We start from the raw sequence: 18,049 nt of genomic DNA, 5'->3' as shown, positions 1-18,049 counted from the left end.
GAAGAGAAGCAGGGTGTCGGCCATCTTCTAATGGCGAAAACTTCTTGGCTCCCAACATTTTCTCCCTTTTTATTTCTTTTAAGGAGGTGGGCATTAACCGAGTGAGGGAGTAGTGACCTGAATCCTCCCGTGGACAAGGTATGTGTGTCCACACTCATCGGCTCTTGGTATCTTTTGGGGAGGAGGGGCAGAGCCAAAGATAATCTTAGCTACTAAAAGCCAAAAACAATGTTTAGATACCAACCTCTATCATAATTCAGGTATACTCACAGGGAATAACAGAGATTACCTTGTATATACATATATACACGTTTTCCCTTGTGCATGCTTTGCTGCCACACTCAACTCGGTACCCATACCCTCCATCAAAGAGGGGGGTAGGCATGTCTCTGTTTCATGCCGCTCCAGTGGAGGGGCAGCCAGAATCATCCTTTGGTTCTGCTTCTGTAATGGCGAGGCAATGGTAATGTATCAGGTTAAATTTTGAGGCAAGTGGGGAGTGCTTTCAGCCTGTCCAACAACCAGCAAAGATGACAGGATCAGGGTCACAACGGATAGCTCATGTCGTCTCTGCCGCTCTTTCAATATTAGGAGGGTCTCCATCTTTTTCTGAAAAAGAAAAAGAAATACAATCTCAGGGAAAAGGGCCCTGGATAAAATTTATTACTTTATAGAACTTATAGGTTTAATAAGGCGCTCAGGCAACCAGCGTGATCCATCTTCTTTGGTATTATATACACATGCGGATCCCCTCCCCCAGATGAGGAGTGGATCGGGTCCATGCCATTTAAAGGTCAAAGGGTCTTTCCACATAACTTGTGCATATTGATTTTTAGTTTCTTGATGCCAAAGGCGATCGGCGGCAGATCTACCATTATTATCTAATTGTAAAAAATTAATTACAAACAGGGCATGACTAAGAATATTTTTGGGGGAATTTTTTGTAGCAGTTAAATCATTATTTTTAAGCTTGGAAATGGTATTTTTAAGGGTTTGATGGGCTCTTTCTACTATGCCTTGACCCTGGGGGTTATATGGAATTCCCGTAAGATGTTTTATTTGAAGCCGGGTGCAAAAATCTTGGAAAGCCTGGGAGGTATACCCAGGCCCATTATCTGTTTTAATTATTTGAGGCTTGCCTAAAACTGTAAAACATTGGAGCACATGTGAAATAATGTTTTTTGTGGCTTCTCCTCCCTGAAGGGAGGCATATATAAAGCCGCTAAAGGTATCAATGGACACATGAATAAATTTTAATTTTCCAAATTTAGCAAGATGGGTAACATCCATCTGCCAGATTTCATTAGGTAATAGACCTCTTGGGTTTACCCCAAGATGTGGAAGAGGTAAAAATGTAACGCACCCTGGACAATTTTTTACAATTTGTCTTGATTGTTCTCGAGTAAGCTTAAACATTAAGCGAAGAGTATGTGCATTAACATGATGTAGCTGATGAAATTGAGTAGCTTGAGAAACAGAATCAGAGGTTACGGTGCACATCAGGCGGGCATTTTTATCAGCTAAATCATTGCCCTGAGAGAGGGGTCCAGGAAGATCTGTATGAGCCCTAAGATGATCAATAAAAAAAGGCGCTTGTCTTCGAAGTATAAGACTTTGAAGTTGTTGAAAAAGGGGAACAGCATTGGAAGAGGGTTTAATATATGGAACAGTTTCTAAAAGGGGGACGGACAAAGCTATATATGAGCTGTCCGTATATAAATTAAAGGGGATATTCTGTAACATCTCAAAAACCTGAAGAATGGCAAAAAGCTCAACAAGTTGTGCTGATAAAAAGGGGGACTGTACCCTATAGGGCTGATTATTTATAACAAATACAGCAACACCGGATGATGATCCATCAGTGAATACTAGGGCAGCATCTCCCAGAGGAACAGCAGAAGTGATTTTGGGAAATATAAACAGATGTTTTCTAGGAAACTGAAGGAGCTTATCAGGTGGATAATGATTATCAATATTACCCTGAAAGGAGGATAAGGAAACAAGCCATTTATCATCAGTTTGTAATAACCAACTAAGCTCTTCTTTGGTATAGGGGAGAATCAAATGATCAGGATCTCTGCCAAAAAATTGACGGCTTTTTTCTCTGCCCAAAGTAAGAACCTGTGCTACTAAGGAAGGGTAGGTCTTAAGCACTTTATTAGGAGATACGGACAAATGTATCCACAAGAGGGGATGATCTTGCCATAGGACTCCAGTGGGTGTATGTGCAGTGGCACAAATAATCAAACTAAAGGGACGACCATAATCTAAAAAGGTAATCTGTTGACATCTAATGGCCTTTTCTACTAATTGAAGAGAATTTTTAGCCTCCTTAGTCAGCCTACGGGGTGACAAGGGATCTGATGGCCCTTGTAAAATTTCGAATAAGGGTTTTAACTCTCCCGTAGTAAGTTTAAGATACGGTCGTAGCCAATTAATATCTCCCAAAAATTTTTGAAAATCATTGAGGGTTTGCAAATGTGATACTTGTATGTGTATCTTTTGAGTGGTAATTATTTTTTTGTTTAATTCGAAACCAAGATAATAGTATGGATCTTTTAATTGTACCTTATTTGAAGCAATTTGAAGGCCAGAGGAAGCAAGATTATCTTTTAAATCTCGATAACACTTAAGGAGTTCATCAGTTGATTTTCCAGCCAAAAGAATATCATCCATATAATGAATGATATAGATACCAGGCCAACAAGCCCTAAGAGGGTCTACAGCTTGTGCAACAAATTTTTGACATAAGGTGGGGCTATTGGCCATACCCTGCGGGAGGACCTTCCATTGAAAACGTGGCATTGGGCCTTTAAAATTAATTACTGGGAGACTAAATGCAAAACGCTCTCTATCCTGAGGATGGAGAGGGATAGTAAAAAAGCAATCTTTAAGATCAATAATGATTTTAAAATAGCCAGCTGGAATGGCAATAGGAGAAGGCAAGCCAGGCTGTAAAGCTCCCATAGTAAACATTGTTTTATTAATTTCCCTAAGATCTTGGAGAAGTCGCCATGAGCCAGATCTCTTTTTTATCACAAATATAGGGGTATTCCATGGCGAAGTAGTGGCTTCTAAATGTCCAGCGGCCAATTGTTCCTGCACTAACTTTGTGGCAGCTGTAAGTTTTTCTTCTGTTAGAGGCCATTGGTCCACCCAAACGGGATCATTAGTTTTCCATCGTATTTTGTCCGCATGGGGCACAGGAAGGTCAATGGCCGCTAAGAAAAAGGCGAACTGCCTAGGCCCTGGCGATTTATGTTAGATGCCAGGGAAATAGGTCGTGTAATACCCTGATTATTTTTTCCTAAGCCTAAGCCTGGTAGAAACCCTTGGTTTAGCATTTGTTGGGTCACCACCTCATTGGGGCTGGCCATGATTAACTTTAATTGTGACAGGATGTCACGTCCCCAAAGATTCAACGGGATATGTGGCAAAATATAAGGTTGTACCTGTCCAGTATTACCTTCAGTATCTATCCATGTAAGAACTTTAGAACTCCGTTTAGGATTGGTAGAATGTCCTATGCCTTGTAAATGAGTTATAGACACTGTACAAGGCCAAGAGGAGGGCCAATATTTTTCCGAAATAACTGTTGCATCGGCTCCTGTATCGACTAAACCCTCAAATTTCTTTCCATCTAACCACAGGGTTAGGAGTGGCCTTTCAGGAGTAATTTGTTGGACCCAATAAATATCTGAGGAGCCAAAAGCAGCATCTGCTCTAGGACAATTAGTATGGCTCTTATTTAAAGAATTTAGGGGCAACAATACTAACTGTGCTATCCTTTGACCTTTAGGGATTGATATAGGGCCTTGTAAAGCAGATGCCAAAAGGGTAATTTGACCTGAATAATCATTATCAATAACACCAGGTATAATTTGGAGGCCAGCCAAAGCGGAACTACCTCTTCCTAAAATTAAACCAAAAGTATTTGGGGGTAGGGGGCCATAAACTTCTGTGGGAATTGGTTGTACTCCTTGTTCTGGGACTAATATTGAGTCGGTGGAGGCACAGAGGTCCAATCCTGCGCTTCCGGGTGTGGCTCGACAGAGGGAGCCAACATCTGGGTGCAGGGAACTTGTCCAGATTTTTGAGGAACAAACCGAATTGCCCCTTGGTTTGGTTCCAAGGAAGGGGCCAGGGGCTGGCCCCGTGAAAAGTTTCCCTGTTTTTTGGGGAGCAATTGGCCATTTATATCCGTTTTTGAAAAACATTCTGAAGACCAATGTTTGCCTCTTTTACAACGAGGGCAAACGGTGGTGGGAGGAGCCCGGGATTGATATTGGGGTTGTTGTGGGTTAGCCTTTAATGACTGTCCTTGTCTATGTAATGAACAATCCCGGGCAAAATGTCCAGGTTGTTTGCAATTATAGCAAGTTTTTTGTTGTTTATCTAGGACGGATGTATCTTTAATAAAATCTTTTAGAGCAGCTCCAATCGCAAGACCAACAGAATGAGAGGGACCAATTCCGGAGCACAACTTAATGTAATCAGCCAGGCTACCACCACGATGAGCCCGAAGGGCAGCTTGGCAGGCCGGATTGGCATTTTCATAAGCTAAATGTTTAACAAAGGCATTATCAGTTTCACTATCACCCACTACACGCTCGGCGGCGTCCGTGAGGCGGCTAATAAACTCACAATAAGGCTCTTCTGGTCCCTGGCGAATTTTTGCCAAGGAAGTTGTGGGCGAACCCTTAGGCGGAAGACGGCGCCAGGCCTTAAGGCCAGCATGTTGTATTTGAGCCAACAAACCAGGGGGAAAAGCAGCCTGAGACTCATTGGATTCATAGGGGGGACGGCCAAGTAATTTATCTCGGGTCCATGATCGGGAAGTTCTGTTTTCAGCATTTCTTTGGGCAGTTTCTCTACAATTTTCTGCAAATTCAGTGCGCCATAAAACAAAATCTCCCCCAGAAAGGGTGGCCCGAGCCAGGGTAAGCCAATCATTTGGGGTCAGCCAGCGATCGCTTAATCCCTCCAAGATTGCCAATGTATAAGGGGCTGTGGGCCCATAATTATTGACAGCAGATTTTAAATCTTTTATATGTTTTAAATTGAGGCGGCGATATTTATGTTCAAAAGGGCCGCCCCCAGAAGAATTATGAATATCTGGTCCCTCATCAGGTTCAGGAGATTCTTCTCCCTCTTCCTCTTCCCCTTCCTCACTATCTTCAGCTTGAATTTCACCTTGAGTGGGTAAATTTTGACTGCGAGTAACAGGGAAGGCTAACTTAATGGATCCTGGTTTTTGTCGAAGCGGGGGTTTATTGGGACCGTTCGAGACATTAAAAGAAGTAAGCTCCACCTCAAGGGCCTTAAGCTCCTTTAGGAGATCCAAGCGTTCCCGTTTTTGTTGTAAAACATCTCTCAAAGAGGAAATTTCCTGGGTTAAGGCCATCTTAGCCTGTCGAAGGGGATCAATCAGGGGGGCAATGGGAGCAGGGGCGCTAAAGGCAGGCATCTGATGAGGAGTATTATAAGATGGTGGAGGCTTCAAAAGGGGGAATCCCCAGGGATCATCATTGCGATGATAACGAGCAGCCTGCTCATCGAGAGTTTCCTGATCTTGGGGGGAAAGCTGGTCATCATTGGGATCACCCTTAATAGCAGTAAGGGAAGGATAAATCTTTGGGATAACTTTATCATCTGTGGGATAACGATGACCGGTTTCTGGAATTTTTGGGAACTCTTCATTTGAACCCATATCAATGGTAACGGATGGACAAGCTGAATGGAGACGAGAGGCTGCTTTAAGAATTGTTTCCCCGGTCTCTACAACCTTTTGGACATCGGGGTCAAAAAAATGACCCATGAGAATCTCCCTAATTAAATTCCAATACGAAAATGCAGTCACAGGCACTTTAGAAGGCCCAAAGGTTTGATAATAATCATTTAAACAATTTCCTACACGATTCCAGCATTTTTTATCTATTGTCCCTTCCTGTGGGAACCATGGGCAAACATCAGACAAGAACATAAAAAATTCACGCAAATCTTTTTTTTCTAGCCTTAATCTTCCGCATCTTGAGGGAATCCTCGATCCCCTGAAGAAAGAGTTCATGGGAACTCAATTCCTGTCCCATATTTATAGCTCCGCTTACCTTATCCTCAGGTCACGACTGCCGAAGGGTGGCCAGTCCTCCGGGGACCTAATCAAGCTGCACTTTCGAGTAAGTCTCGCGGCGGCTCAGTGGGTGCCTGGCCAGGCGTTCGTAAGCGTGCTACCTCCGTCAGGATCCGTTCCTCGAGCCCCACGTTGGGCGCCAATTGTGTACGGCCCCGGGCGTCCCCGGGAGTCCCGACCAGCAGGACAAATCCTTGTGAGTCCGAGGAGGAACCTGTGGGGGTTGAAAAAAGGGGGAAGGGCAGGAGACGCGAAAGAATGGAGGCAAGACAGAATCCTGATCAAGCCTCAAACTTTTATTGCTGCGGTAGCTGTATTTATACACTGCAGAGAAAGGGGGGCGGGATTCAGAATGAGGGAAGTACTTGGCTAATCATCATTGGTGCTGCGTGCGCGGGCTTTCATTTTAGGCGCGAACTTCTATCTCATAAATCAGGAAGAGAAGCAGGGTGTCGGCCATCTTCTAATGGCGAAAACTTCTTGGCTCCCAACAAGTTTGGCTCAAGATATAAGTAATAAAACTAGCAACATTTTTCTGTTTTATTTTTACACAACTTGCCTTGCCATCTCAGGATGCTCTTAATTAAACAAATCCAAGATCTTGAATGCAGAGTAGGAGAAAATGTTGAGCCTAATATTGAATCATGAACAATATCTAACTGCTTTCATTGCTTATGTTAAATGCGAAATTCACATCAGAAGTAGCTCAAATTTAAGATAGGTGCTCATGCAGTATTATCCTGACTGCACAGCTAACCATTACACAGTAGGGAGTGAATGTGATCACCTAGGTTTTGTCAGCCTGCATTTGGTTATTCAGTTTACCATGGTCATGTATCTGTACAAATTGACGCAAGAGGGCATACACAGACCTGGATTTTAAGAAATCACCCGTAAAGAGCTACAGTCTTTCTAATCAGTGACACCTTTATTAAATATTCAAAATCATGAACCAAATCAGAAGAAAAGATCAATTCTTACGGTATCAAAGAGCATTTGCCCAGCGACATGAATTAGCGCATTTGTGGTCTCTGATATGTTAGCATTTGATATAAAGCACTTGTGACTATGTTGATATAAAATTACAGTTGATTTTTTAATGATTTAAAGTACATATTTTGGGTAGCTTTTTTTTTAAAAAAGAAAAATCCATGGACAGAGTCCAAAAGCCAAAAGGTAAAAGAAGGATATTTAGTGACAAATAAATCTCCCTCCACCTCATCCTCAACCAGTATTGTTCTCCCCAGTATTTTTCTTCACTGTTACCAGTTTCTTTTAATCCTACCAGAGACATTCTGTGTGTGTGTGGGAGTGTGTCTTAATTTGGGCTACCCTAGAAACAGACCTTGACACAAGGATTTAAATGAAGCTATGTATCTGGGAAGAGCTCCCAGGACTCCTGCAGGGGCTGGGGGTATGAGAATGGGGACGGAAGGCAGCCAATAAAGGGAAGATCATCGAGTAAATTCCACCATGAACAAACAGAGCGTAATGCCACCAGGGAACTCTGGGAGCCAGCATAGGGCACGTGGCCCAGTATTATTTCTCCTGTGGGGAAATGAAGCTGGTAATTTATAACCAACTGCATTGTTTGAGGGCTGTGCGGTGTGGGCAACCAGCCATGCGGCCGGGCACAGTGGACCCTGGTGGTCAGAGAAAACTCTCAGTCAAAGAAATGCAAGAGCTGGCCCTTTAGAATGTGCAGGTGTGCCCTGAAATGGTAAGGAGCACGAGGTATGGGCAGGGCACCAACAGCATCTGCTACAACATTCTCCTAAAAACATTTGAATGAAATTTGAACCAAACATTTGCAGCAACCGTGGCCTAGCCCCGCGATTGCCAGGCTTCCACAGAGCCCAGTCTGAAGGCCATTGGCATTCGTGGGAGCAGCAAACGAAGCTTTCCAGGGTCTGGCTCCTGTCAACTACTTCTGGTTCCTTTCCCTCCTTAATCACAGTCAAGTTGTCCCCAGTGATACAAGCGATTTGTGCTGGCGGGCCCCACCGGATGGTGGAGCACACCTCCCTGCCTTTTCTCATGATGCTGTCTTGGCCTGGGAGCACCCTTTCCCTTCCTCTTAGCTGCCTGATGCTACTTGTTCTCCAGATTCAGGTGAGTAGAAAGAATGAACTTTCCTTTTGGTGTAGTAGAGGGCTCACCGAGGTGTTTAGCCCAGAGCCTGACAGAGACTGTGCTCTCAGGGGTGATTAGCTGCCCATATCCCCATCTGTCTTATGCCTTGGGGAACCTTCCCTGTCACCCCTGGGCTAGATTGGGATTCCACTCTGCTCACTGTCCTAGCACCCTGGGCTCACCTATTGGAATGATCTGTTTGCCTGTCTGTCTCGCCCAACTGTACCAGGAACTTCTTCAGGGCAGGAAGCAGGCTTTGCTCACCTCTGAATCCCCGTTGCAGGCAGTGTGGCTCAGTAGATGCTTTTGAACAGAATTCAACAGAGGGCGCTGCACAGTGCCCCTTCTTTGCAGTATTTGTAGGAATCCTGAGGGAGCAATTGCTGCAGACAAGGTGGCCCTTGAATGTGTGTTAGGTGGCCTTGAATAAGACACATGCCTGTAAAGGAGGTTGCTGCCTCCTTCCTGGGGAGAGACCTGTAGACCTGCTCCTTAATTTGGCATGCAAGATTGTTTCTGCTTTTTTCATTTTTGTATTTGTTTAATGGATAGTCAGTCCCTCAGTCCATAAATATTTTCCGAGTCCCTGCTATTCTGGGCACCATTCTAGGGGATGGAGATATAGGGGTGCACATGACAGAAGGAGGTCCCACCTCAAAGAACTTCCCTCCCTTGGAAGGTGTAGAATAGTACAGAATGGACTATTCATTTGGACTAGCCCGCTGTCACTGGCGGGATCTGAAGAATCTGGAACAAGTGGGGCTCATCAGGGCGTGGCTGATGGAAACCTCAGGCAGTTGTAAGTAAAGGCATGGGGGCAGACATCCCAGTAGGAGGAGGGAACCAAAGGCGGTCAAGGACAGCCGTCATTTAGAAACATATTGAACGCATCTGTGGTCAGCATATTGGAAGTCACAGAGATAGAAGCCTCAGTCCGTCCCTGTGAAGATCTTCTGTCTACAGTGGGAGAGGAAAGTCACAGTTATCCTGAGGATTATCAACCAGTGAGGACCATCCAGGCAACCATTTTTAAAGACTTTTTATTTGAAAATAATTATAGACTCGAAGAATGTTGCAAAAAATAGTACAGAGAGGTTGTGTGTACCGTCACCCAATTTCCCCCAGTGGTAATACTTACATAACTACAGGACAATACCACAGCCAGGAAACTGACATTAGTGAAAGGCACAGATCTTGTTCAGATTTCCTTTGTTTTACATGTGAGTCTACAAAATCATTTCACATGTGTAAACCCACATAACAACCATCACAGTCAAGATACAGAAGAGTTCTGTCACCACAAAGATACCCCTGGTGCCACACCTTTATAGTCACCAGCCCCCACCCCCAACCCCTGGCTAGTGTTGAGTTTTGAAAGTTCTTGGTGCTCTAGACATGAGCCCTTGGCCACATGTGCGGTTTGCAAATATTTTCTACTTGTCTATAGCATGTCTTTTCAGCCTCTTTACAGGGTCTTTCACAGAAAAAAAGATTTTAATTTTGATGAAGTACAACTTAATTTTTTCTTTTGTGGACTGTGCTTGTAGTGTCACGTTTAAGAACTCTTCATTTTTCTCTAGGTTTGAAGGTTTTCTTCTAAAAGTTTTATGATTTTACATTTAAATCTATGGTCATTTTTCAGTTAATTTTGTATAAGGTGTGAGGTTTGTTTCAAAGTTTTTTTTTTTTTTGCCTATAAATATTGAATTGTTCCAGCGTTTTCTGTTTTAAAAAAAGCTATCCTTTCTCCATTGCGTATCTTTTGCTTCTTTTTCAAAAATCAGTTGGCTGACCTGGGCCTGCCTGATGGTGTCCCCATGCCTGACAAGTACTCCTGGCAACGAGTTGCTGTAGAACTCAAATCTCTGCTGGGCAAGGATGTTTTGTTCTTGAAGGACTGCGTGGGCCCAGAAGTGGAGAAAGCTTGTGTGGACACAGCTGCTGGGTCTGTCATCCTGCTGGAGAACCTTTGCTTTCATGTGGAGGAAGAAGGGAAGGGAAAAGATCTTCTGGGAACACGGTTAAAGCTGAGCCAGCCCAAATAGAAGCCTTCCAAGCTTCTCTTTCCAAGCTAGAGGATGTCTATGTCAATGATGCTTTTGGCACTGGTCACCCAGCCCACAGCTCCATGGTGGGAGTAAATCTGCCAGAGAAGGCTGGAGGTATTTTGATGAAGGAGGAGCTGGACTGCTTTGCCCAGGCCTTGGAGAGCCCAGAGCGACCCTTCCTGGCCATCTAAAGTGGGACGGAGCTAAAGTTGCAGACAAGATCCAGCTGACCAATAATATGCTGGACAAAGTCAGTGAGATGATTATTGGTGGTGGAATGGCCCTTACCTTCCTTAATGTGCTCAACAACATGGAGATCGGCACTTCTCTGTTTGACGAAGAGAGATCCAAGATCATCAAAGACCTGATATCCAAAGCTGAGAAGAATGGTGTGCAGATTACCTTGCCTGTTGACTTTGTCACTGCTGATAAGTTTGATGAGAATGCCAAGACTGGCCAAGCCACTGTGCCCTCTGGCATACCTGCTGGCCGGATGGGCTTGGACTGCGGTCCTGAGAGCAGCAAAGAGTATGCTGAGGCTGTCGCTCGGGCTCAGCAGACCGTGTGGAATGGACCTGTGGGCGTGTTTGAATGGGAAGCTTTTGCCCGAGAAACCAAAGCCCTCATGGATGAGGTGGTGAAAGCCACTTCCAGGGGCTGCATCACCATCATAGGTGGGGGAGACACTGCTACTTCTGTGCCAAATGGAACACGGAGGATAAAGTCAGTCATGTGAGCACCGGAGGTGGGGCCAGCTTAGAGCTCCTGGAGGGTGAAGTCCTTCCTGGGGTGGTGGATGCTCTCGGCAATGTTTAGTACTTTCCTGCCTTTTGGTTCCTGTGCATAGCCCCTAAGTCAACTTAGTGCTTCCTGCATCTCCACTTGGCATTAGCTAATATCTTCCCCCATGTCAAGATTTGGCTAGTGGCCAAGAGATATAGGGCCAGGAACCCTTAAACAGTTGTACGGCACCTCAGCTCACCTTTACCGCACCCTGGATTTGCCTACATTCTTCAAGTTCCCATTTGAATTCCTTAGAGACCAAACCATTGTGCATTCTAGAGGCGTGTATTTATATTATGCCTGTTAAAAGAAAGTGAGCTGTGTTAGCTCAGTTCTCTTTATGAAGTAGCTTATTCTGATTAGCTTTGTCATTGTTTCACCACTCAGCATGGAAACAAAATGAAATGCCAGTTGTTGGTAGGAAGGGAGATGAAGTTGGTGATCTATTAAATAAATAATAAAAATATTCACTGGGAAAAAAAAAACAGTTGGCTGTACTAGTGTGGATTTATCTCTGGCTTATCTATTTTGTTTTATTGGTGTGGGTATTTATTCCTCCATAATACACATTGTCTTGATTACTGTAGTTACATAGTAAATCTTAAAATTGGGTGGAGTGATTCCTTCCTCTTTATTCTTCTTTTCTAAAATTGTTTCAGCTATTCTAATTCCTTTGCCTTTCCACATATATTTATAATAATCGTGTTAAAACCTACACAAATTTTGCTGGGGTTTTGATAGAAATTGTGTTAAACCTATAGATCAATTTAGGGAGAACTGACATCTTTACTGGGTTGGGTCTTCGAAGCTGTGAACACGGTATGTTTTTCCGTTTATTTACATCTTCCTTAATTTCTTTCATCAGTGTCTTGTTGTCTTCAGCAAACAAGTCCTGTACACCTTTTGTTATAATTATGCCTATACAGTTTATTTACAGGGATGGTATAAACGGTATTATGTTTTTAATTTTGGCTTCCACATGGTCATGGACAGTATATAGAGATACTATTGATTTTTGAATGTTGACCTTGTATCCTGCGACCTAGCTAAGCTATTAGTGCTAGATGGGTTTTGTTTGTTTGCTTCATTTTTGTTTTGGGCTTTTTAAAAAAGATTCTTTGGGATTTTCTGCATAGGCCATATGTCGTCTGAAAATAAGGATAGTTTTATTTGTTCCTCTCCAATATGTATGCCATCATGGTGATTATCAACTGTGAGAATCATCCAGGCAAAAAATGTATTTAATTCCAACGATTCTGTTTTCTTACTCTTTTCTAGATTATTTCCCCTTGTCTACTGTGTGTTCAGGGAACACAGACTCACTCTTACATTAGATCAAACAACTATTATTAGGAAAAATATCTGGAAATAATAAGATTAACACATCGTAGAGCCAAAGAGGAAGGATTGGGGGACTTTTCACATCCCGCCTGCTCGCTGAGGAAAGGTCCTCGAAAGATGACTCTGGGTACTGTGTGTTCCCTTGGGTCAGGGCCATCTGGGCCTCAGCTAGCCTTCTCGATGTTCCCCCAGTGAAAAGCAATCCTTCTTCCAGGACTGGCCCAGGTTGGGAACCCCTGAAGGCAGACTGGGATGAGGGACTGACCACGGGGTTGGAGGGGAGGTGGAGGGAGTCCTTGGGAAGGTTGAGGAGGGCCTCCCCTCACGTTGATCCAGATGAGTTTTCAGCAGGTGTGTGGGAGACATCACTGTCCCTTGCTTTGAGCTGAGACACAGCTTCTACACGTCCCGTGGGATGGGGGTCTAGGTGTTATTGAAGAGAAGAAAAACAACACAGTGTTCTTCTTCCCACTGGTGATGAACCTGGGCCATGCAAGGGGGACTGTGTCCTTGACACCAGGAAACTGAAGCCAGGGCTCACTGTGCAGACCCCAGAATCGTACATGATGTATAAGCCATGCTGTGTGAGCAAAACGATCCTGTACAATGAAAGTTCTGCTTATCCAGATGGCTTAAAGTTTTTTAATCCCAGTGCTATTTACCTTCCTGGTAAGGTGTTGGGCAATTCATAGCTAAAATATACTGAAACGTTATGCCATGTGCAATGCTTAATCCACACGTTTGTTAAAGGTGGGTGTGTTTAAAGAGGTTGAAACAAAGGGAATGCAGTTCCCTGATAACATGCTTAGCTGTGGAGAGCTTTATTTAATCTAGAATAGTAAGGTATTTTTATCCACTTTCTGAAAACAAAGAGATTTTTAAAAATAAGTATATTTTATTTATTTATTTTTGGCTGTGTTGGGTCTTTGCTGCTGTGCGCGGGCTTTCTCTAGTTGCAGCGAGCGGAGGCTACTCTGCATTGCGGTACGCGGGCTTCTCATTGCCGTGGCTTCTCGTTGTGGGAGCATGGGCTGTAGGTGCGCGGGCTTCAGTAGTTGTGGCTCGTGGGCTCTAGAGCGCAGGCTCAGTAGTTGTGGTGCACGGGCTTAGTTGCTCCGTGGCATGTGGGATCTTCCCGGACCAGGGCTTGAACACGTGTCCCCCGCATTGGCAGGTGGATTCTCAACCACTGTGCCACCAGGGAAGCCCAAGAGATGAGTTTTTTAAAAGCTAAGGCTATATCTTGAAAATGGTAAACTGGAAAAAAATTTAAAGGCAAATTTAGTTAATGGGGGTCGTAACTTCTTATTGTTTCCGTGTTCTATACCACGCCATACATGAATTAATAAGCTCTTACAGCCTTGCAACTATGAGGCTGGCAAGTCCCTTGATCTGCTGGATGAGTCTGCAAGCTGGAAGCCCGGGAGAGCTGGGGGTTTAGTTTCAGTCCAAGTCCAAAAGCCTGAGAACCAGGAGAGCTGATGGTGTAGTTTGTGTCCAAAGGCTGGCAGGCTCAAGACCCTGCAAGAGCCGATGTTTCAGTTCATGTCTGAAGGCAGGAAAAAAAACTGGTGTCCTATTCTGAAAGCATTCAGGCAGGAGAGGTCTCTCTCCTACTCAGAAGAGGATCGGCCTTCTTGTTCTATTCAGAGCTTCAACTGATAGGATGGGCCCACAAGCATGAAAGAGGGCAATCTGCTTTACTTGGTTTATACCCTCATGGAAACACCGAAAATAATGTCTGACCAAATATCTGGGCACCGCGTGGCCCAATCAAGCTGACATAAAATTAGTCATCGTGGAAACATAGGCACGGACCAGTGAAAGACTATTTCAAAAGAGCGTGAAGTTCTGGAGCGGACTTCTGATTACCTTCTCAAAGAGGACCAGGTTTTCTTATCTGCCAGTTGAGAAAATGTTCCTTACCCCCTTGTAAGATCTGAATGCTTTCTTAAAATTACAATAATGAATATCATTCACTGTGTACCTACTCTGTGCTGTTTGCTTAGCAAACATCTCACTTAATCCTCTCACTAACGTCTCACTTAATCTTCTCACTAACCCTGCTCTCTACTAAGCTTATTCTCAAAGGAGGGGATGAAGTGGCATCTGCATATGAGAAAACCAAGGCTCAAAGAACTGTATACTCATCAGTGTTTACAGTGCCTGGAACACAGTAGGTGTTCAATAAATATGTGTTGAATGATGTTAATTAAGCCTCTTGTTAAAGGCCACACAGCTAGAAATGGTAAAGTTTAAATTCAAAACCAGATCGTTTGACCCCAAAGTCAACGCACTTTAGGGAAAACTAGTGAACACAGGCAGGGTAGAAAATATGTTACTTGGAGTTTAGGCTGTCGGACCACTGGCATTTCATATGACTCCTACATGAAGTAGGCCGACATGACAGAGCCTGAAAAAATTCCAGTAATTCCAACAAAGCTGGTCAGCCTCTGGTACAGGTCCTTGAAAGTGACCTTGAGCAATTAAACCACACACATCGGCAGACATTAGCTCTAGTTCTGGTTGACTCAGAAACTCAACAGCCCTATTCCTGGCATGATTGAGCATAATTTTCTCCCTGTTATTAATTCATCCTTAGAATGCTTGGGTCATAGCCAGAAAGACAGGGTCAATATATGTTTCAAAACTGTCTGGTCTCTCTCTGATGAACAGTGTTCAGTTGGTGGGGGATGAAGTTGAGGGAGGAGGACTGGTTATTAATTTCACAGCAGTTATGTTGTTCAGTCTCAGTGAGATGTTTATCAAGGGGCTAAGATTCTTCCCAGTAAGTTATTAGCTATATTTGGAAGCATGTTAAGTCTTGGAGGCCACAGGGCGCTGTTTGATGTTTTTCGGTAGTGATTCAGGACACAGAAGGTATCTTAATCACTTCCCCAAGGGTCTTCTCAACTTTCAACCCAAGGGCAACTTTACTCCAGGAACACTGGCCCTGAGCATACCTTACTGTCTCCCTGTCCTGCTCCCTTCCAAGGCTACGGGAAATCTGTTTTTCATTTTCAAAGAAAATGTGTAGATTAATTTTAAAGGAGAATTTTGCTATTTCATCTGAACTTGCCAAAGACTTGATAAGATCTCAGAAAGGACAATGTGGTTCTTCCAATTATTTTGGACAATTGGTGGTGAACAGTCAGAAGGGAGGAAAGTTGGGAGTCGTTTAAGAAAGAAGATTCATCCAAGCAGAGACCCGTGAAAACGCCCTATTGTCTAAAACCAAAATGAGTCATGTTGTGCAAGAACAGTTAGTGGCTGTTGCTGGGAGGGACATGTTGACCTCCAACCTAAACCTGGAACTAGAGCCAGAGCCTTCGGTTTGGGCGGTCTTTCTCTAGGATATCATGTCTGCTGCAGTGTTCCAACTTCAAATCACATCTGGAATGTGGTCTTGCCTCTTCTCACCATGGCTGTTACTACCACCCTCATCTGCACTCCCATCATCTCTCCCCGGTGTTGCCACAAAAGCCCACTTCCTGGCCTTCCTGCAGGCCATTTTCCACGCAGCAGCCTGGATCATCTGTTACAACCCAAGTCACATATGCCTCTACTATGCTCAAAAGCTTCCCGTGTCTCCCCACGTTACTAAGAGTAGAAGCCACAGTCCTTCCATGCCCTCCGTGATCCAGCCATGCAAGCTGGCCCCTCCCTTACCTTGCTGACCTCCTCTCCTACCTAAAGATAGGACCCAAAGCAAGGGCTCAGACTTCACTTTCTGGTCTTAGGTTGGAGGTCAAGGCTTCACCTCAACACGTCCCTTCCAGAAACAACCTCTGCATTTCTTGCACCTCCCGTGTCCTCCGATCTCATCATGTTTTAGGCATGGGCCCGTTTCCCATGGGCAGCCTTGCTGTCCCCACTTCTCGCTCTGCTCCAGCCACATTGGTGTGATTGCTCTTTCTCAAACACGCCAGGCTCTCTCTGCCTCAGGGCATTTACACTTGCTGTTCTCTCTGGCTGGAATGCTTTTCCCCCAAATAATTACATGACATGCCTCATTTCCTTTAGGACCCTGTTCCTATGTTTCTCTCTTCTCTGACGGTGTTATTTACAGTTGCAACTCCTTCTGCCTACCATCCCTCCACCCTGGTCCTCCCTCTCTTCTTTTATCTTTCTCATTAGCACTTGTCATGAACTAACATACTATATATTTTATTTATTATATTTTGCCAATCCATGGGGCAGGGATTTTTGGGTCTATTTTGTTTATTGTTGTATCCTCAGTGCTCAGAAGCATACCTAGCACATCATAAATACACATTACATATTTGTTGAGCGTAGAAACGAATAAAGGAAGCATTAAATGAAAAACTAAACTCTGCCCAGTCTTGAGCTACATGAGCACGGTGTGGAGAACAAGCTGCTTACTCTAAAGAAACGCATGATCCGTTTGGGAAGACAGTGCTGGGAGCACTGGCCGTTCAAGGTAGTTTTGCCGTGAGACAGAGACTCGCTCAAAAAAAACTCTCAGGGGACTTCCCTGGTGGCGCAGGGAATCTGCCTACCAATGCAGGGGACACGGGTTCGAGCCCTGGTCCGGGAAGATCCCACATGACATGGAGCAACTAAGCCCGTGCGCCACAACTACTGAGCCCGCGCACCTACAGCCCGCGAGCCACAACAAGAGAAGCCACCGCTATGAGAAGCCTGAGAACTGCAACTAGGAGTAGCCCCCGCTCGCCGCTACTAGAGAAAGCCTATGCGCAGCAACGAAGACCCAACGCAGCCAAAAAATAAATAAATAAAATTAATAATTAAAAAAACATACTCTCAGAAATTGGGGTTGATTTTAAGGACACCTGTGGACTAAAATAGGTCCAAGAAGCAGAAAGCCCTCAGGAGCCAAGGGCAGCGTTGGGAACCCCCTCCTTTCCTTTTCTCCCATGGTTTCCCCCTCCTACAGAGCCTCTGGCCCATCTCGGAGGCCCTGGTTTGTTCTCCTCACCTGCCAGGCTGCCCACCCCATTCCCCACTCTCTTGTCCAGATCCCACGAGGGCTGCTCTGCCTGATGTTCACTGTCCCCCTGTTGGACAGAGGCCCTCACACCTCGTGGGTCACTGGACCCACCCACGGGTGAGCTGCCCTTGACCAGGGACCTACTCTTACAGCCTCACTCTACTTTGCTGAGCAGGGACCCAGGTTCAGGTCAGTCAACCAAGGTCAGGACAGGAATAATACAAGATGGTTTGGAATTCTTTGAATTTTCTATGCATTACTTGTAATTATAGAAAAACTGAAAGTGTAGATAAGAAAAAATAGGTTAAAATCCTAACTACTATTGACATCTTGGTATACCCTTTTCCTGGCATACAAAATATGCTCATTGTTTTTATAAACACTTTATACACTGTATCTACTATGTATCTACTATTATTATATATTTATTATATATATATTACTATATATTATTTTATATTTTTGTTTTTATCACATATTAATCATATTTCATGAGCATCATTCCATGTCATATCCAGAGATACACTGGTATTTAATTATTGAATAATGTTTCATTTTATAGGCATAGTATAATTTAGTCAACCAATTCCCTGTCCTTGGATACTTGGGCCGTACCTAGATTTTGCTATTATAAGAAATTGC

At 44.2% G+C, this 18,049-nt stretch overlaps 1 pseudogene across 1 annotated transcript in view; it reads left to right on the top strand.

Moving 5' to 3' along the window:
* LOC307192763 (phosphoglycerate kinase 1-like) overlaps nucleotides 1–11,127 on the top strand; it is a 33,466-nt pseudogene extending 22,339 nt beyond the window's left edge. Inside the window, exons 2-3 of the transcript in view lie at nucleotides 6,119–6,176; nucleotides 10,048–11,127. The product of the transcript in view is annotated as a phosphoglycerate kinase 1-like (transcript). The remainder of the gene's footprint in view (nucleotides 1–6,118; nucleotides 6,177–10,047) is intronic.
* The last annotated feature ends 6,922 nt before the right edge of the window (nucleotides 11,128–18,049 follow it).

This window comes from Stenella coeruleoalba (genome assembly GCF_951394435.1).
Source record: "Stenella coeruleoalba genome assembly, chromosome: 1".
Lineage (NCBI taxonomy): Eukaryota > Metazoa > Chordata > Mammalia > Artiodactyla > Delphinidae > Stenella > Stenella coeruleoalba.
This window is presented reverse-complemented; position numbering and strand designations above follow the sequence as displayed.